Genomic DNA, 21,600 nt, shown 5'->3' on the forward strand with positions numbered 1-21,600 from the left:
CAGACCCTCATAATATCTGGAAGGTTACAGTCTAGTTAAACTTATTTAACGTGCTATCTGGAAGACGGTAATATCTTCAAGTCGTTCCTTTCCTTTAGAGAGAGATAGCCTGGACCTTTAGACCCAATTAAGCGTCTTATAGAATTCGGCTATCTCTAACTTTAGTTGAAGGTGAACGTCTGGGGAATACGCCTGATCTGGGGTAGCCCGAAAAGCGCTAGGACTAGTAATGATCCCTTCAAAGTGACTGTTAATTTTGTCCCTGATTACTGTTTCTAAAAGCTTCCCCACTACCGAAGTCAAACTGACTGGCCTGTAGTTGCTGGGTTTATCTTTACACCCTTTTTTGAACAATGGTGTAACATTTGCAATTCTCCAGTCCTCTGGCACCATCCCCATATCTAAGGATTGGAATATTATGGCCAGTACCTCCGTGATTTCCTCTCTCAATTCCCTCAGCATTCTAGGATGCATCCCATCCAGTCTTGGTGATTTATCTGTTTAAGTACAGTCAGCCTTTCTAATACCTCCTCTTTATCAATTTATATCCTATCAAGTATCTCCACTACCTCCTCCTTCACTATGTCTATGGCAGCATCTTCTTCCTTGGTGAAGACAGATGCAAAGTATTCATTTAGTACCTCAGCCATACCCTCTGCCTCCATGCGTAGGTCTCCTTTTTGGTCCCTCTTCAGCTCCACCCCTCCTCTTACTACCTTTTTACTATTTATATGCCTATAGAAGACTTTTGGATTACCTTTTATGTTGGCTGCCATTCTATTCTCATACCCTCTCTTTGACCCTCTTATTTTCTTTTTCACTTCTCCTCTGACCTTTCTATATATAGCCTGATTCTCAGATGTATTTGCAACCTGATATCTATCATACATGCACTTTTTCTGCTTCATCCTACTCTCTATCTCTTTCGTTATCCAGGGAGCCCTGACTTTAGTTGCCCTGCCTTTCCCCCTAGTGGGAATGTACCTCAACTGTATCAGAACTATTTCCCCTTTAAAGGCAGCCCATTGTTCCATTACAGTTTTGACTGCCAATCTTTGATCCCAGTTTACCTGGGCCAGATCCGTTCTCAGCCCAATGAAATTGGCCTTCCCCCAGTTAAACATTTTTACTCTAGATTGCTCCTTGTCCTTTTCGATAGCTGATATAAACCTTATGATACTATGATCACTGTTCCCTAAATATTCACCTACTGACACTTGCTCCACTTGACCTACCTCATTCCCCAGAACCAGATCTAGCAATGCCTCCTCCCTCGTCGGGCCAGAAACATAATGATCAAGAAAGTTCTCCTGAACACACTTCAGAAATTCTTCCTCTTCTCTGCCTTTAACATTATTACGATCCCAGTCTATATTAGGATAGTTAAAGTCCCCCATTATTACTACTCTATAGTTCTTGCACCTCTCTGTAATTTCTCTGCAAATTTACTTCTCCATATCTTTCCCACTATTTGACGGTCTATAGGCCTAGAAATTCGGTGGGCTGCGCCACCAGTTAGCGCCTAAAGAGGGCACTCAGTGGCTTTAGCGCCACTGGCCATGCCTCCCACGATATTTAGCGGGGCGTTAATGGCGGCGTTAGCCTGTATCGCTGCGCCACTACCGATGACATCATCGGTGTGCGCAGTGCCCCGCTACTGCCCCGATCGCGATATTTGGTCATGCCCGCCTCTGTAACGCCGGTCGCAAATCGTGCCCGGTTCACGGGGCCTACCTGTGGCGGTAGTGGCGCAAATTAAGGTGGAGGTGCGGGGCGGCCATTTTTTTCGGTGGCCGCCTGCCAGCACCTCCGTCCCCGGCCTCCTGATCCCCCCCCTGGGCAGTGCCGGCTGTGTCCCGAGAGCCCGGCACTTCTCCTCGGTGCCGGGCTCTTTTGCCGGCACTCGCGATCGGTCATCGCACTGATGCAGGCCCCTCCCCCTTAGGAAGGGGAGGAAGGCCTGCAGTACCGCAGCGCGCCGTGCCGCAGCGTGTGGCGCTGCGGCACGATGCGCTGCGATATTCAGTTTGAGCGCCCCAAGAGGGATGCGGGGCGCCTCGACCAGCGCCCCGCGTCCCTCTTGGGGCGCTCAAACTGAATTTCCAGCGGGCGCAACGGCTCCGTTTGCAGCAGTAATTCCGGTGCCCAGGCGAGCTTGGCGCCCCGTTTGGGGCTCCACCGAATTTCTAGGCCATAGTCTATACACCTAGTAGTGTAATGGCACTTCTATTATTTCTTAACTCTAGCCATATAGATTCTGTCCTTGACCCCTCCAGGACATCCTCCCTTTCCAGCACTGTAACATTCTCCTTAACCAATACTGCCACACAACCTCCTATCTTTCCTTCCCTATCTTTCCTGAACACGTTATAACCAGGAATATTTAATACCCAATTCTGCCCTTTTCTGAGCCAGGTCTCATCCCCCTGCCAAATACTTCGGGGGTGATTTTGCCAGCCCTGGGGAGGTGGGTATGGAGGCAGGACTGCTAGGAAGATGGCAGAATCTGGGGGCAGGTGCCCATCCCACCCCCAACCTGCCTCTGTGCCATCTTCCCAGGAGGCGGGTACCTGACCCGTGCTGGGAGCCGCCGCCTCAAGGCGGGAAGGGGATTAGTGCCAAATAACTGCCTGTTAACAGGTAGTTTTTTGGATAATCCCTATTTTGCCACCTAAAGTGTGGGCTTCCCAACGGCTCCGAACCTCGCCAGGGTCAGCGAGGTGAGCCGTGGGTCTGTGGGGTCAGAGGGGCCGAGATGTGTGCAGGTGAGTGATGGGTGCGTGTGTGCAGAGGTAAGCATGTGAGGTGAATCTTAAGCATTTTAAAAGCTTTACTTACCTTTGCTTCTTCCTCCATGCTTTATCCCTTCAGGTCTCGGGAGTCCCTCATCTCACCAGCAGAGAAAGCAGAATGGGCGCTGCATTCTCAAATGCAGCAGCCTTCTGCTTTCTGCTCAGGGCAGATCTCCAAGTAAGCCTGTGTCCCAGGACTCAACTTAGAAGACAGATTGTCAGTGTTTGACAGCTTCACAGAGTGGGCAAACGATGACAATTCATCTGTCAAAAGCTTTTGACAGATGAAACGTCACTCGCTGACGTCACCTGTAACCGGCTTTCCCTTAATTGGCCTGCTAAGCCCGCTGGGTGGGCTTAACAAGGTCAATTAAGGGATAATAGCGTTGGTTGGCCGGACGTCGATGGAGGCGGGACTAAAACCCGACAAGCAGCAGTCCCGCCTCCATCACATTCCCATTGGCAAAATCACCCCCATAGGTTTTCCAAGGTACTTTATGAAAAAGAGGTAATATCCACTGACCAGGGACTGGGAGACTAAGGGCAGGAGAATTGATTGAAGGCACAGTTGGAAAGGTAGGTTTTTAAAGGTATTGAGAGATGCTACAAAGTGGAGGAGTTTGGCAATAAAATTCCAGAATGCAGGTTATTATAGCTAAATGCTTGATGGTAGAGTAGAAGGAGGGGGAACACACTGAAGTCAAGACATCTTTGTGAGTAAAGTATTAGAAGGCATCATGAAAGAGGGTATAATGACCCAGAAATTCGGGTCTCCACGGGTGAGTACTCACGGGGTACTCACCCGTAGGCCGAATGGAAGTGCGGGTTTCCTGCATGCACTGCGCATGCGCGGGAAACCGGCACTTCCGATCCTCTGAACGAAGAGGTTCAGAGGTCGAACGCGCACACAAGGGAGGCTGTGCGTGCGCTTTGAACTTAGGTTTTTTTTGCAGGTTTTCACGTGAGGTTAAGCCTGTAGGGTTTACACACTTGAAAAGCAGGCGTAAGGCCTGCTTTTTACAAGGTAAGTGGTCAATTAATTAAAATTAAAACATTTTTTCCACAGGTTTATTATTTTTAAATACTTTAAAGCAAGTTAAGTTTATTTTTAGCCCCATTTTTTAATAACATTATTTTTTTCAAAAATTTAAATTATTGTTTAAAATAGTTATTTAATGTAATTTGTAGTTTATTGAAAAAGTGTGATTTAAAAAAAAAATTATTTGAAGGTTTAATGCTATTTTGAAGCCCGTAGTATTCATAAGTTTAGACAGGTCTTCCTGTCAATCTTATCAATGGGCTTTTCCCTCCTCCGATTGGCTGCCCATGGCTCATGTGATCCCAGGGGATGCATCGCACTAACTACGCCCCTGGGACACGCAAGCACAGCGCGCCGGCAGCTGGGCCAGGCCCCGGAGCGGAATTCCACGGGGCCCTACAGCTCAACTGCCATCGCGCAAGGTAAGTGCAGGTCGGGGGCTTGCACCCGCGGGAAGCCCCCGACCCGAATTTCTGGGCCAATGAAACGCTGAGTAAGTGTGGTATGCAAGCGAAGTCTAACAAATTTACTGGGGTTCTTTGTGGAAATTACAGTGGCAATTCTGTGGATGTGATATGCTTGGATTTCAGCAAAAGTTGGGATACTGTGCCACACAAATTATTATTAAGCCACAATATAGGAAAGCATGGATTAGCAGACAAGCTCCTCGGATGGATTGAAAATTGGCTAAACCAGAGAAAGCAAAGAATGGTTGTGAATGGAGCTGTGTTGACATGCAAGATGTCAGCAGCTGGGGAATAGTGCTGGGGCCATTGCTGCTTATAGCGTGTATAAATGATTTAGAGTTGGAAAGTTTAAATTTGCAGATGACATCAAATTGGGGGATGGGCTTCAAACAATAGGGAAAAGGGAAACCAAATATAAAGAGATCTGGGTGGGTTGGGAAGGGGGATGATGTTGCAAGTTGCATTTAATATGGACACATGCAAGGTAATGGGACTAGGGAAAGGAAATAAACAGAGGGGATATAAACTAAAATGGCTGCAGCGATAGAGACAGAACAGGAGAGAGTAAGGAATTCGCGGATAGCTCACTGAAATCAGCAGAGCAGTGTGTGGCGATACTAAGGAAAGCTAAATGGATCTTGAGATATATAGCCAGAAGGATAGACCACAAATCCCAAGAGGTGATAATGGCCCAGAAATTCGGGTCTCCACGGGTGAGTACGCATGGGGTACTCACCCGTAGGCCCAATGGAAGTGCCGGTTTTCTGCATGCACTGCGCATGCGCGGGAAACCGGCACTTCCGTTCCTCTGAACGAAGGGGTTCAGAGGTCGAACGCGTGCGCGGGGGAGGCTGCACGTGTGCATTGAACTTCGTTTTTTTTTTACAGGTTTTCCTGGGAGTGTAAGTCTGCAGAAGTTAGAAATGTAAAAAGCAGGTGTAAGGCCTGCTTTTTACAAGGTAAGTGGTGAATTAATTAAAATTAAAATATTTTTTCCACAGGTTTATTATTTTTAAATACTTTAAAGCAAGGTAAGTTTATTTTTAGCCCTGTTAGAAAATAAAATTATATTTTTCAAAAATTTAAATTATTGTTTAAAATAGTTATTTCATGTAATTTATAGTTTATTTTAAAAATGTGATGTTTTTTAAAATTTATTTGAAGATTTAGTGCTGTTTTGGGGCCGTAGTATTTATAAGTCTTGACAGCACTTCCTGTCAGACTTATGAATGGAGCATTCCCTGCTCCGATTGGCTCCCCATGGCCCACATGATCCCAGGGGACGCATCGAACTAACTGCGCCCCTGGGATACGCAAGCACTGCGTGCCGGCAGCTGGACCAGGCCCCGGATCGGAATTCCACAGGGGCCCACAGCTCAACGGCCGGCGCGCAAGGTAAGTGCAGATCGGGGGCTTGCACCCGCGGGAAGCCCCCGACCCGAATTTCTGGGCCAATGAGTCTACAAGGCATTTGCATGGCTACATCTGGAATACTGTGCACAATTCTGATCGATGTACTACAGCAAAGATATCCAAACATTAGAAGCAGTATGGAAAAGGCAAACAAACTGTTAACTAGCTTAAGGCATCTGAGTACTAGGAGAGTTTGAATAGCCTGGGACTGCATACTCTGGAGAAGTAAAGGTTCATGGGAATTTTTCTTCAAATATTCAAGATCCTTAATGGAACAAATAATGTGAACCCCGAGACTGCCACAAACTCCAGAGTCAGAGGGCATAGACTGCAGTCTCTTTTCTGATCTTCCCATGTAAAGTTAATGGGGGTGAAATTCGATTTGGGCGGGGAAGCAAAACGGGCGGTATCGCATCTGCTGCCTGTTATACGTCCGGTCTGATATTCACGTCCATTGACTGCAACGGAACTGACTATTGGGCGGGGACTATAACTGGCGGCAGATGTGATACCGTCCATTTTGCATCCTCTTCCAAGATACCAATCTCAAACCAGTACCTACAGTAAAATAATGCTCTTAAACAGTTTACTGGAAAGATTTATGAATTTAGGCATTACTTACTTTATTTCTGAAATATCCTTTGTTCACAAAGTCCTGAAATATATATGTTAATAATGGGATTATTTTAGCAATCTTGCAATGTAGCATATTCATTCAAACTCATGTACCTTCTTTTTATTGTGCAGTAAAGTCTGTATTGAAAGTGTCTTGTCTAAACAATCACTATATTTTAGTCCTAAGATAATACAGTGGGAAAATCTATCTTTAGGGATCAGGGGCTAGATTTTCAGTTGCTTGCGCCAGCAGTTAGCGCCTTAAGAGAAGTGATTTTTGGGCGCTATGCGTGTAGCGCCCGGGCGCAGCGCAGTTTGCGCCCCGCCCCAAATTAAGTTGCCCGTTAGCGCCGGCGCAAAGTTTAGCGGCCGCCCGGATGCACGCGCAGAAAATGACGTCACATCCTCGTGCAACGCCCTTTGGCCGCCCCGAATCCAAACTTCAGTCGGACCGCCCCATTGTGCGGCTGGCGTCCAGAGCGTTTGTAAAATGGAACGCAACACACCCTGGGGAGCGCAAATTAAAGGGCACTCCTCCTGCACTATAAAAGGCAGTCTGCATGTGTTGTGTGGAAGGATCCACTGTGTTGTTGTGAACGGTGTATTTATGTTTCCGGCCTCCTCCTCCTCCTCCTCCCCCCCCCCAGACTCTGCCTTTGAAAAAAACACATGCACCCTTCCCCTTTAAGAGCTCACTGGCACCAGAGTGTCTGCCGTGCGCTGCGCCCGAGCTCGGGTGTTGCGCTCTGCACCGCCGGCTTAGCGCCTAAAGATAGTAGTGGAACGCCTCTTTTAGCGCTCCACCAACCTCTTAGGGCGAAGCCACTGAATTTCCGGCAACAGGGCGCTACTTTGGGGCGGGCGCTAACTTCGGGCGGGCGCTAAGGTTAGCGCCCCAAAACTGTCTATACTGAAAATCTAGCCCCAGGTTTATTAGGCACTTTTATAGTCAATACGAATAGGATTTACTATAATTGAGTTGCTCTTCCATTTCTAAGTAATCATCCTCTGTCAATAGGCTGTACCCAAGATTAGGATTTTGCTTATTGATTTTCTTCTGAGTTTATTTTTTTGGTCGGTGAGAGATATAGATTACCATTTGTGTGACTATCTAGTTAACACTATATATCCCAAACCTATATAATATAGCGACAAAATAAGTCAGTGGAGAATAATAAATCCAATTATGATGTTGTTAATTCATTTCCTGTGGCATTACTCATGGAAAGAAATAACAAAATTGTTTTCTCTTCCTTCTGATAAATGCCTACTCTAATTTATCTATGTTGCTCTCTCTGCCCTTCTGTTTGTCTTCCACTTTTTTCTTCTGCCTCAGTTTCTGTAAGGCTTTCACACACTTTCTCATTAAGTTGTCCATTAACCTATTTGCTTCTGACTCTTTTCTTACTCTTTGTTTAACTCTACTATTGCCACACATCCTTTCTCTTCTGTCTGTCTCCCAATCTCCCTGTATGATTTTCTCTCCTGTTCCTTTGCTGAGGTACTCAATTTCTATCTCTCATTTTTATTGTGGTCCAGTGTACACAGCAAGATGGCAGCCAATATGTACCAGTTTGGAGGAAGGCACTGGGATCAGGCTGGAAAATCCCATCCAGGAGCTCCTGGAACATGTGTGGGTGAGAAAGAAAGTAGAAGACTTGGCACTCAGGTACCACCACACTGGATGGTTTTTCAACATTGCAGTCCACCATGGTGTGTGTGGCAACTTCAGGCTGTCTGTGCCAGAGGCCCTGAGGATACCACAGATGTTCAGACAGCTGCCATACAGCCCTAAAGTGTCAGAGAGGAATTACTATTCCTTCCGGCTTTGATAAGCTTGGAAATTGGGTAGAAAGAATCCTGAGACAGGGGTTCTCTCAATGTATCCATTAGATCTTCTGTCGCACCAATCAGTGGCCATGCTGTAACAGGGACAGAGATGGAATGTGCACGGGTAATGATACAATCTCAGGATGAAAATACATCCAGACCCTCCCGCCTGCCCCTCCCATGCCTGCAAAGGTGCCAGCAAGCATAATAGCCCCAGGCTGCCCAGGCAGCAGCAGAACTGTTGCAACCTGCAGCAGGTCCATCTCACGACCCAGCAAAAATAAGTCAATGGAAGCAAAATCAGGCGGGGTGTAAAATGGGTGAAGGTCCCTAACCCGTCAGTTTCCCATTGGGCGGTTTAGGTTAAAACGAGGCTTTTGGGAGAGGCTACTGTCTTGAAGTAAAAACTTCAATTAATAAATGAGACCATGTTATTGGGCTGTATTTTCTGATCAGAGGCTTCCGATCTGGAAAAAATCGACGCACTTACCTGAGGGCCCCCGAGGTGCATATAGTTCCGATGCTGGGCCTCTCCAAACTCCAAGTGCACAGGGCTCATGTATCCCAGAGGCACAGATAGTTCGCAGCATCCCTGGGATCACGTGGGCCAAGGGGAGCCAATCAAAGAAGGGAATTTCCCTTCATACACTTGACAGGTAGACCTGTCAAATATATGAATGGAGATCACCCCAAAAACACTTTAAAACATTAAATACATTGTTTTTTAAAATCACATTTTTAAAATTGGTTGAAATTACAATAAATTAAATATTTTAAACAAAAATTTAATTTTTTGAAAAAAATAATCAAAGCTTTTTACGGGGCTAAAAATAAACTTACCTTTCTTTAAAGTATTTTTAAATGATAAGTGAGTGAATTTTTTTTTAAAAACTTTTTTTCAACTCTTAACCAGGCGTAAAAATTCGAAGGGTTTTCTGCGGGCGGAGGGTCTCCAGAAAGCGGAACTATCCGCCCGCAGAGGCCCTTCTCCAGGGCAGGCACCCGATCTGTCAAGAGCATTCTTGACAGATTGGAAATGCCGGTTTTCAGCGCGTGCGCTGTGCATGCCTGAAACCGGCATTTCCGATGTATCTATGGGTGTATAGTAGGGATGTTCGTAGGGATCGGAATATCCGGCCCAATATGAAATCTGTGGCCCGGAATGTGCGGTCGCGATGACGGCATATGCTCAGCGTACGCTGTTGTAAGCATTCTGAAAGGCCCCACAAGTTCCGTGTTTCCGCCTGGGCTGCGCCTAGAACTGCCTAGAAATTCACTTTCGCTGGTGCAGAGTTGGGCTATTTGCCCAACTACTGCCCAGCAAATGCCCACCAGACCCTTACGCCTGGTAAAAGCGTAAGGGTCAATATAAATCTTAATTGAAAAATAAAAAATGATGCACAGTAAAATTCGTTTATGCAAACTTTGGCCTGGATTAAAATGCTTAAAATTATTTTTCAAAAAATTAAATTTTTATTGTATTCGCTGTATTGATGGGACTTTTAATTAAATTTGAAATTGAGAACATTTATTTTTAATGCAGTTGTCTAACTTGTTTCATTATTTGGGGATTCCATTCGGAAATGGAATCCTCCTTTCTGATTGGAGGACCTGGCCCACGTGATCCCAGGGACGCTTCCGAACCGCCTGCGTCCCTGGGATCCGTGGGCCTTTACGCAGGCGTACGCCCGCAGGCCCAGGTCCCAAACTCTCCATAGCTTTGGAGCCAAGGGGTAAGTTTGGAAATATTTCTCGAGAAGTACTCCTCTGACCGCAAATTCAGGGCCTGTAATTTTTCTTTTAATTTTGTTTAAATCCTTACTTTATTTACATAGAAATTTCAGTTACTAAGAAAGAAAAAGTGGATAAAAATATATTCAGAAAGCATTTTGAACAATTTGATGGGTCATATTGCACAGTGATGAAGCAAAATCCATTATAAAAGTGAACGTAGGAATTTATAATAGAGGAAGTTTACACAAAAAGTATGACATAAAATGCGACAACAGGAAGTCAGGTTGTGTAGATAGTAATTATGCACAAACTTACAACTTTTAAATTACAGATATATATTAGTTGATATCTCATGGCATCGCACACAGGGGGTCAATTCTCATTGCCTTCACTTAGCTTCAAAATGGGGCCAGTAGTCTTACCACCCCAATAACACCGGCGAAGCATTGGTTCCATTTTGAAAGTGGCCTTCTGCGGGTGTCCAAACCACCGGCCTGTTTTAGGCAATAGGCCCCTTTTAATATAGAAATTGGGGTCCTATGACGTAAATAGGCCCGCCAAAGATAAATGCCCACAAAAATAATCTAGGTTGCTGCAGCCCTGGGGCCCCCACACTCCGCGATCATGAACCCCACCCGCCCTGCGCCTTGGCCCATTCTTAAGACCTGTTTGGCTTCCCACATCTGGGGCCTGCCAAATTTAAATGAGGCCAGGGCCTCAAAATTGATGAGGCCTCTGTGCCACCGGAAAGGGCAGCCAGCCAAGATTCAAAATTGACCCCAGGGAGTGAAGAACAAATGTATTCTTCAGATGTTGGTGGAGTGGGGGCAGAGTTAGAGGCCTGAGAATAATTGGACCAGAGCACACAGACGTAATTCAATCATGGATTCTATTGCCCCTTCACTGGGGGTGTAATTACAGTGTGACAAGTTTACATAGGTAGGTCGCGATTTCGCCTACCTGCGCAGCTTCAAGGCGGGAGAGGTTGGCGGTGGGGGGGCGACCCCGCTGATGCGTGGATCCTGTCGATAAATCGAATCTTGCCCTAATGGGCCTTGTTAGCCCACCCTGCATGTTTCCCGGCCCTATTAAAGGGTGCAGGTCTGGTGACATCACCAGATGACGTGATTATTGCCGGTTTATTTAAAGGGGCCATGGCTCCAGTTACTGTCAATTGCCAATTGATAGCATTCAGTGCTGTCAGTGTTTGAGTCTCTGCACTATGAGCTTGCAGCACCTTGCTTCACAGATGAGTCCCTCCATCATCTTGAAGTTCTCTTCCCTGCGGACGGTAGGAAGAGGCCTCCCCAGCAGACGAAGGCAGCGTGGCTGCAGATATCGCAGGAGGTTATGGGGCTGTCAGTGGTGGTTTGCACCTGGGTGCAATGCCGCAAGAGGTTCAATGATCTAGCAAGATCAGGAAAAGTGCGTGTTACGTTACAATTACCTTGATGCTGCTGTGCATCTCATCACATTGCCACCCCTACTCCTGCACAATGCTACACAGCCCAACATCCCTTGTACCTTCATCCATCCCTCTAACTCTATCTACATTATCAGGTAGCCATCTTACTATGCAGCCCTCACACCGAGCCTCATCATTATGCAATGACAGCAACTAACAACACAAAAGGAGGCAACTTGGTATTGCCAACCCACTCCATCAAATTGTCAGTGTAAAGCTCTATCCCATTCCATTCCTTACACTCATACCTTCACTCTCACTGAACCTTCTCTTCTTTCCCTCCTTGCAGGAAATGATAGCCCACAATAAGAGAGAGAGGGAGAGAACGGGAGGAGAGCCTCCACAAACCTTGTCATATCTGACGAGTGCAGAGGGGGCAGCACTGGAGATTGCTGGAGTGGTGGACATTCCAGAAGTGGGGGACGGAGAGAGGGGCTGGTGTAGAAGAAGTTGGTGACAGAATGATTTCCATAAAATTGCATGCCTTTCATCATTGCCTCATATGGGGTGTGATGTCAAGACAAGATGAATGCTCATCATGTGGATAATGGTATGTGTCTGCAGTAGACATCCTGTATATCTAACTGATGTTTTCACTCTCCCACAGGTCCATCAAGAGCCTCTCACAATGTCCAGGAGCAACATCAAGAAGGCTCCTCAGAGGAGCTTCCTGCCTCTGAGGGCACAACGTCATCTCAGACAAGGCAACCTAGCACCAGCGCAGAGACGCACACCTCGGTGTGTTCGTCGCGAGATAGAGTAGTGTTGTCACCTGGTGTCTCACAGATCACAAGTGAGCAAGAGCAGATGGTGGAGGCATTGACAGCAGTGGAGGCTCCTCGTCGGAGCGCGCAGGAGTCTTCTAGTTCTGCTCGGCTGCATACTGACGCTGAGCCTCGGGGGCCATCCACGAAGAGGGTGATCCTGGAGCTACAGGAACAAGTGCAGGAGGCTCTGACTAGTTTTGCGACCACGGTGACTGCGAGTGTGCAGAGAATGCAGGGGTCCATTTCCAGCATGAGCAACACCATGGCGCACTCACTGGCAACTATAGCTTCCTTCATGGATAGGATGGCCACCTGCCTGGAGGAGACACAGCGCCAGTCGTATGAGAACATGGTTTCTCTTCAAAATAGATGCTCATCTATGGAGGAGAGGTGGGGGAAAATGGAGGAGAGATGGGCATCTATGGAGGATAGAAACCAGAGGCTCATAGACATGCTTTGTAGAAGGGATGCTAGTATAGAGGTGGGTCCTCATGGCCCCACTGAAGTACAGCAAGGTGTTCTCCAGCTACTTGCTAGCAGGGAAGTGTGGGTGGCCCGTGAGAGGGATGATGCTGGGGGGAGACATGGAAGTGGGGGCTCTGCTCCAAGAGCTCTGACTTCCACCCACTTGCCAATCCCTCGGTCAGAGCCCCAGATGCCTCCCCGGACAGTGATGGCCGAGTCTGCGCATGCACAGTCGCAGGAGGAGCAGACTTTGGCGGAGCTATCAATAGCTCCAAAACCCAGAGGACAACTGCCAAAGGTGCCTAAGCAGGCGCAGCAGGAAGGTAAGGAGGCTGCGTTTACCTCTGCTGAAGCTGTGTGGGTAGCATGACATAGAAGCACCTGGAAAAGAAAGATCCCACACAAATAGTCACAAGGGTAGTCACTCGGGTGCGTCTTTCTTTATCAATGTCATGTTAGTATTCTATGAACTGCTGTTAATAAATCAGCTAATTGTCACACTTGGAGGTCATTGGCAAATTTGTGTGATGAAATGGAAGCGGCAGAGTGATCAGGGCTCATTTCACACCCAGCAATGGTGGTGAGAGTCAAAACAAGGGACGAATCATTGTTTGACTGCTGCATGGTGGTGTTGGTGTTGGGTGATGCAAACCTGCATACGCGGGTGGCAGCCATATGCATGAGCTGCATGAAGTTATTGAAATCTGCCATTGATAAGGGTATCCCTGGCGTGACGGGCAGCAACGTGCTCGCGTACTGGTAGCAATGGGACCACCGGCTTGTCCAGGTGTTCCTCACCCTCGTAACCAGCCTCATGGTGCTCCTCCTCATTCTCCTCCTCGTCCTCCGATGAGGCTCTGCGCTCAGCAGCGTCTTCCTCATCCAGTGCTAATCCTCGCTGCCTCGCCATGTTGTGCAGGGCGCAGCCGACGACAGCTATTCGTGAGACTCTAGCTGCTGCACACTGAAGGGCTCCTCCAGATCTGTCGAGGCATCTGAAGCACATTTTCAGCAAGCCTATTGTCTGCTCGATGACACTTCTCATCCAGATGTGGCTTTGATTATATCATCCCTCAGCCTCGTTTGTTGGCCTTTTCAAAGGTGTCATGAACCACGTCTTCAGGGGATAGCCCTTATCTCCAAGCAGCCAGCCAGAAAGACTGTTTGGCAGAGCGAAGAGCTGAGGGACGGTGGAGTGGCGCAGGATGTACGAGTCATGGAAGCTGCCAGGGAACTTGGCGCACACATGCATGATAATTTTCCCATGGTTGCTGACCAGCTGCACGTTGAGGAGTGGAAGCCCTTGCGGTTAACAAATGTTACTGGGTTATGAGGGGGTGCTTTGATGGCCACATGTGTGCAGTCAATGATGCTCTGCATCCGTGGGAAGCCAGCTAGATCGGCAAAGCCAAGCGCATGTTCATTGACACTGCCTTCATCAGTGACAAAATGAATATAATTGGTGGACTTGTTAAAGAGGGCATCGGTGACCTGTGCAATGCATCTGTGGGCGGCCGACTGCAAGATGCCACAAATGTCTGCTGCAGATGCCTGGAAGGAGCCTGAGGCGAAGAAGTTGAGGGCAAGGGTGAGTTTGACAGCCACTGGTAAGGGGTGTCCACCTCTTCCTCTGGGCTGCAGGCATTGCTCCAGCAATCCACAAATGTTGGCGACGACCTGGCGCGATAGCCTGAGCCTCCTTTGGCACTGCTGCTCCGTCATGTTGAGGAAACTTATCCTCTGCCTGTAGACCCTGTGTTGGGGGTATGACCTCTGGCATGGGCCAGCCCTGTGCTGATGCCCTCTGCCCTGTGCAGCATCAGGTGGTTGAGGAGAAGGTTGGTGCTCTTGTTATTGCTGCTGCTGGTGTGGCTGGTTCTGCTGTTGCTGTGGCTGATCATCATCAGGTTCGGAGGGCCAAGGTGACAGAGCATAAATCGTGCCATTCTGATGATTCATATGGCAGGTGAAGTTCAGATGACAGAACCAATCTATCAAGGGTTAGATATGATGTTGCAAGGAGTTGACAATGAATAGAGAGTTTACTGCAAACACTTCCCAAATGCATAAAACTTAAAAATCTGTTCCAAATACTCAAGCCTGAAGCTTCTGAGAGTGGAAAGTGACCAGCTGTAAAATGGTAGGTTTTAAACCACTTTTGCAGCTGTCATCTATTGAAAGAAATGGAAGTTGTTCAGAACTCGACATACATCGTGATCCCCAAGCGATGGGAACCTCGTGGAAAACTTGGGAAAATACCTTGGGCCAGTAATTCCGCTTCCAACGCGTGAGTACGGACGGGGTACTCACGCGTGGGCCCGTTGGAAGTGCCGGATTTCAGCATGCACAGCGCATGCGCGGGAAACCGGCATTTCCTCCAAGGGGTTCAAAGGTCCAACGCGTGCGCGCAGGACTCTGCGCGCACGCGTTGAACTTCCTTCTTTTTGACAGGTTTGCCCGTGTGTAAGGGCCTGAACTTTTTAGAAATGTAAAAAGGAGATGTAAGGACTTGATTCTTTAAGGTAAGTGGTCTATTATTTAAAATTATAACATTTTATCCACAGCTTTATTGTTTTTAAGGACTTTACAGTAAGGTAAGTTTATTTTTAGACCCGATTTCTTAAAAAATTATTTTTCAAAAATTTGATTAATTGTTTAAAATAGTTTTTAAAGTTATTTATAGTTCATTTAATTAGTGGGATGTTTTTTAAAATTTTATTTAAAGTTTAAGTAGTGTTTTGGGCGCCCGTAGTTTTCATGAGTTTGAGAGTTCTTACTATCAAACTCATGAATGAAGTTTCCCCTCCCCTGATTGGCTGCCCAGTGCTCACCTGATCCCAGCCGGCACATCGAACAAACTACACCGCTGGATCAGGCAAGCACAGCGCGCCGACAGCTGAACCGGGCCAGTGACAGGAATTCCAAGCAGTCCCAGACTTCAGCTGTCGGTGCGCCGGGTAAGTGCACATTGGGGGCTTGCACGCGCGGCAAGCCCCCGATCCTAATTTCTGGGCCCTTGTTGTTATGGCTGACATTGATGATAGGTACTCGATTGCCTTGGCCTGAGCACATGGAGTTTGATAGTGCTGTTATCATTGTATTGTGAATAGGTATTCGATTGCTTCTGCCTGGAAGTGTGTGTGTGTGGCAGCCATTAAAAAAGCAACATGAACTGAACTCTGCTTACGGTCTCTGGATTATCTTTGCAAACGCAACATTTGGCGACAAGGATGGCTGAAATCTCCCTTCCACCACCTCCTCCCTTCCTTGCACTACCAGGTGAGCCCCCGATCCCATGGGTTCACTGGTTACAGTCCTTTGAAACCTACCTCATTGCTCTTGGACTAGAAACTGTGAGTACGGCTCGGAAAAAGGCACTGTTATCCCATTGCTTAGGAGCAGAGGGCCAGCGTGTTCTTGGGACATTATGCACAGCAGACTCAATTCAAACATATGATGACGCTGTGGCTCTGTTAAGCACACACTTCTAAGCCACACAAAGTGCCCTCCTGCGGCGATTCATTTTTAGACAGCGTCACCAACTCCTCGGCGAGTCGGTGCATCAATATGTGGCTAATTTGAGGGGGTTAGCTAGCTCGTGCAAGTTCGGTGCACTACAAGATGAGATGGTGCGTGATCAACTAACAGCACACAAACAACGTGAGAGTGCGTGAAAGACTGTTACTCAAGTCCGACGATCTGTCGTTGTCACAGGCAGTCAACATTGCCTTTCAAGTGGAGTCTGCAGCCGAATGTGCAGCGAAACTAGCACACACACCCAGTGACAGCGCCCTCGGCCCCGACAGCTCTGACACGGTAATGCTCGCGCGACGGCAGCAACGCGCGCTACCGCGGCAACAGTGTGGAAACTGCGGATCTCGTTCACATGCTACCAGAGCGCAGAATTGCCCCGCGCGCGGCCAAGCCTGTCGCAATTGTGGAAAACAAAATCACTTTGCCAATGTCTGCCGCTCTGCCCCGGTTGCTACAAATGAACACTCTCAGTCCTCAAGCACTATAATTCACAACGTGAGCTCTGGGCCAGTAGTGGCTTTCAAGGCATGCACAATTAACCTGAATGATGTGTGCATCCCACAGCGTCTCACTGCTGAATGTGGACACATTCAAACGCTTTTTCAGCTCCCTGCCACTCTCTGCGCCCTCCACTACCCTTTGCGGGTATGGTAATTCGAAAGTTGGACTAGTGGGCTCAATCAACATCACTGTACGCTATGGAACAAAAGTTTTGCCAGATATTTGTTTTCGTGTGGCACGCCAAGGAGCTAACCTGATGGGACTGGATCTTTTCACTAACCTGGGTTTTTCTCTCTTGGACACCGGCGGGTCTGCGATTCTGCACGTCGCCTCACCGTGGCGCCAAACATGGCCAGCACTCTTCGAGGGTCTGGGCTGTCTGACTGCCTTCACCCACCAGCCCATGGTTGACTCCACCGTTCCCCCTGTCATTCAGCCACTGTGCCGCATCCCGCTTGTTCTCTGTGACGGGGTCACAGCAGAACTAAAGCAGCTACTGGAAGCCGGCATCATCGAACCAGTTGATGCCTCCCCATGGGTCTCCAACCTGGTGGTCGCAACGAAAAAGTCAGGTGGTCTACGCGTCTGTGTCGATCTTCGAGCAGTGAATAAGGCCGTAATCCCTGATAAATATCTACTGCCTACGTCAGAGGAACTCACAGCGCAGTTCTATGGTTCCATCCTGTTCTCGAAACTGGATCTTCGACAGGGCTATCTACAGGTTCCCCTCCACCCCAGCAGCAGGGACCTCACTGCTTTTGTGACACATGCTGGCGTCTTTCGGTACACCAGGATGCCATTTGGACTTAGCTCTGCACCCAGCTGCTTCCAAAAGGTGATGTACTCTGTGCTCGCGGGCATTCCTGGGGTGGCCATCTACCTGGATGACATCGTCGTGCATGGGCCCTCGACCGCCACTCACGACGAACGCCTTCACAGAGTTTTCACAGCTCTAGCAAAACACAAGCTCACACTGAATGGCGAAAAGTGTGTCTTTGCTGTTTCAGAGATCAAATTTGTGGGGTTTCGGTTGTCGGCTGACGGTATATCCCCACTCCAGTCAAACGTGGATGCCATTCACAGCATCCCAGAACCCAGCTCTGCAGCACAGGTTGCCTCCTTCCTTGGCATGACTGGGTACTACCTAAAGTTTTTGCCCCAGTCCTCAGCCACCACAGCCCCACTGCGCCAGCTCCTGCGAAAGGATGAGCCCTGGGTGTGGTCACAAGCCTGTACGGAAGCTGTTCGCCTCCTCAAATCGCAGCTCACGTCGCCTCCAGTGTTGGCTCACTTTGACGTCGCCAGCCCCACCCTCGTCACCTGCGACGCGTCCGCTGCAGCTGTGGGGGCGGTGTTATCGCAGACACAGAATGGAGTGGAGAAACCAATCGCCTTTGCCTCCCGAGCCCTTAGCCCCACTGAACAGAAGTACTCAGTAGGCGAGCGTGAGGCGCTGGCGTGCGTCTGGGCATGTGAGCGGTGGCACCTGTACACGTATGGCCGTGCCTTCACCCTGCGAACTGATCACCAGGCTTTCACTGCCCTGCTGTCGACATCCAGCACGGGCCACAGACCACTGCGTCTACACCGCTGGTCTGACCGCCTCCGCCAATACAATTTCAGTCTCCAGTTCACACCAGGACGTGAGAATGTTGTTGCAGTACTGCTCTCCCGCACTGTCTCTGCCCCAGCCCCACTCGTCAGGTCTGAACATGTGGAGCAGGATATCGTCCAGATGCTGCACACGCCTCTCCAAACCACAGTCTCTCTCCAGGAGCTCAAGAGGCCTCTGAACAGGATCCGGCCCTCTCCCAGCTGTGCACCTTCATCAGAGATGGCTGGCCTCGCAAGGTGCCTGAGGAACTGTCTGCCTACTCCAGAGTTAAAGAGGAGCTCTCCTGCTGGAATGACTCCTGTGTTGCATGTGGGCTCTGCACTGTGGTCCCAAGTGCCCTTCGTGCGCGTGTTTTATCCATGGCGCAGGAGGGCCACTTGGGCATAGTGAAGCTCAAACAAAGATGTCGAGACCTAATATGGTGGCCGGGTATCAACAGGGAAATTGAGGCCCTGGTCAAGGACTGTGCAGCCTGCCTTATAAGTGGGAAGACTGGCCACCAAGCTCCCCCACCCCTGCAACCCCTTGCCTGGCCCTCTCAGCCCTGGGAGCACCTGCAGCTGGACGTCTGCGGGGAGATCCATGGTGTCCCCCACCATCAATGGTTCCTAGTGGTGACCTATGACCTGCACTCAAAATGGCCAGAGGTCACTGCCGTGGGCTCCGTCACCTCTCGGGTCATCATTGATATCCTTGAGTCCCTCTTCTCCCGCTGGGGGCATCCAAAGGCCACCACCACAGACAATGGCCCCCAAATGGTCTCTTCAGAACTCTCCTCTTACCTTGAGAGCAAGGGCATCCATCACATTCGCACAGCGTACTACCACCCTGAGTCAAATGGGGGGGGTGGAGCGTTTTAACCAGACACTGAAAAATGGCCTCAGAGCACACCTATCCCAGGGGTGTGCGTTTGACAAGGCCCTCCTCCACACACTGCTGCACCACAGAGCCTCCCAGCATTCCACTACAGGGGTCTCACCCGCATCCCTCATGCTAGGCCATGAGCTCATGCTGCCCTTTGGCAGGCTCCGCCCCTCGCTAGCTCAGAGCCCTGCTCCACCGGCTCAAGCCACAGTCGCTAGACAGCAGGAGAAGATGAAACTCCGCTTCGACCAGTCGAAGAGGGCCAAGGCGCCCAACATCTCAGTCTCCGATTGGGTCAGAGTCCGCAGGCCTCACCGCAATAATAAGATGGCGTCATTCTGGTCCTCCCCTCTCCAAATCAGCCGCCAACTTGGACCAGCCACTTTCTGCCTCACTGACGGCTCTCGGTGGCATGCCAGCCGCCTTCGGAAGGTGCCAGCACCCCCTGATGCGGGATTATACGGACCTAACCCCCAAGCCTTACCCCCAGAGTGGCGGGATGCATATGTTACTCAGCCAACCAACCGCCAAGCAGATGTTGTGCCTCAGCCTGCTCCTCAGCAGTCCCCACTTCGGCCTGCTCTTCACCAGTCCACACCTCGGCCTGTTCGTACACGTTCTCGCCCTGGCCACCTACAGGACTTTGTCACTACATTTCATGTTTGAAATTCTGTGAGGGGGGAGGAAATGTTATGTCTGACATTGATGATAGGTACTCGATTGCCTTGGCCTGAGCACATGGAGTTTGATAGTGCTGTTATCATTGTATTGTGTATAGGTATTCGATTGTTTCTGCCTGGAAGTGTGTGTGTGGCAGTCATTAAAAAAGCAACGTGAACTGAACTCTGCTTACAGTCTCTGGATTATCTTTGCAAACGCAACACTTGTGCCTTCTAAAATGGTGAGTAAATTGGTTTAAACATCCTCTCAACTAGCACAATTGGATGACCCGCCGCTTAGTGCCATGTCTGCAAAGCACAGGCAGAACCGGCACTAGGGAAACTCACAAGGAGGCGGGTTCAGAGCAGGATACTGGCCCGCTGTCAATCATTTGGATTTTGACAGCAGACTCACCTCCAAACCCTCCCTCTGAGTGCCGGCAAAATTCAGCCCACAGTTTCTCTTGTAAATGTGAACATAGGAATTTATAATGGAAAATGTTGACAAGAATTTCTGCAAATGTAAGATTATATATTCAATATTGCATAAAATGGGTAGGTGGAGAAGCAACATACCTCTATAAACGGATCAAATTTTACCAGAGATTTGACTGGCTCCCTTTATGGTTGTTCATTGGTTAATTATTTTAGTTACTGGACATGTTTTCAAGAAATAGAAACTTTTTTAACAGATCCTGGTTTTGAATGGTTGTTTTTTTGGTGATTTGAGCTACTTAGCATGTGTATTCGACTTTCTAGTCCCCACCCAGAATCAACAAAGCTCCACGCTACTGGCAGAGTCTCTTAAAATCAGTGCTCAAGTTTTCCTCTGCTAATATGGCCAACAGTAATGTGTAGCCTTTAGTATTTACAAGCAACAGAAACTGAATGCATGGTAGCAATGGGCTAATAGGACAATTGTCACTTTTCTATAATCTGCCTGCTATGACCAATAATGATCCTATTTAAACACCAGAATAGTAATGAAAAAGGTAAAGATCCCTGACAACTGCTACTTAATATTTTAGCATAACTGAAATAAGCAGAAGGCTTATCTGGATAGATAGAGGCCAGCGCTAAGTGTCACTTTGGTACTATTGGATGGCTGCTTTTCTTTTAAAAAGGTGTAGTGTTATACACTGACCTACATTAACTTTGTTTTAAGTACTGCTTTGAGGAGGAATTATCCTTGCTCTTTGAGCTCCAAGTTTTCTTAGTGACTGGATTTTCATTTGCTATATATAAATCATATATATCATATACTAGCTGGAGTGCCCGGCGGTGCCGAGGGTTTTTTGAGGGCATGTTGTTATGAAAAAAGTAGAAATAATTTTTATATATATGAAAGAGTTTGTCTGTCTGTGTGGGAAGGAGAGAGCGAGAGAGAGGGAAAGAGAGAGAGACAGGCTGGGGGGGGGGAGAGAGAGAGAGAGAGACTGGGGGGGAAGAGAGAGACGGGGCAGAGAGAGAGAGAGAGAGAGAGAGAGACGGGGGGAGAAGAGAGAGACTGGGGGGAGAAGAGAGAGATGGGGGGAGAAGAGAGAGATGGGGGGGAAGAGAGAGAGAGAGTCTGCTGGATTTAGTTCGGGATTAGCCTGGAGAGAGAGGGGGGGAAGGAGCGCCTGAGGCCTGGCCCGATGGACCCCTGCAAAGGAAGGAAGAAGGCGAGCTCTCCCTCCCTCTCCCACCGCCTCACTCTCTCCCTCCCTCGCCCTCTCTCTCTCCCTCCCCCTGTCTCTCCGTCCCTCCCCCTGTCTCTCCCTGCTTTACTCTCTCTTCCTCCCTCCCCTCTCCTCTCCCTCCCTCCCCTCTCCTCTCCCTCCCTCCCCCTCTCCTCTCG

The 21,600-nt window shown here is 48.7% G+C and overlaps 1 protein-coding gene across 4 annotated transcripts in view; it reads right to left on the minus strand.

Annotated features, from left to right (window-relative positions):
* Positions 1-21,600, minus strand: part of LOC147108188 (leucine-rich repeat and immunoglobulin-like domain-containing nogo receptor-interacting protein 2) — a 322,653-nt gene that overhangs the window by 33,985 nt on the left and 267,068 nt on the right. Inside the window, exon 1 of one of the 4 annotated variants that reach the window (XM_086004726.1) lies at positions 6,334-6,357. The exons of the other annotated variants lie outside the window; for them this stretch is intronic. The gene's annotated coding sequence lies outside the window, so the exon portion shown is untranslated. Of the gene's footprint in view, positions 1-6,333; positions 6,358-21,600 lie in introns of those variants that run through there. 4 annotated transcript variants of the gene reach the window in all.

This window comes from Somniosus microcephalus, chromosome 13 (assembly GCF_052327205.1).
Source record: "Somniosus microcephalus isolate GS21.2 chromosome 13, FLI_Smic_1.0, whole genome shotgun sequence".
Lineage (NCBI taxonomy): Eukaryota > Metazoa > Chordata > Chondrichthyes > Squaliformes > Somniosidae > Somniosus > Somniosus microcephalus.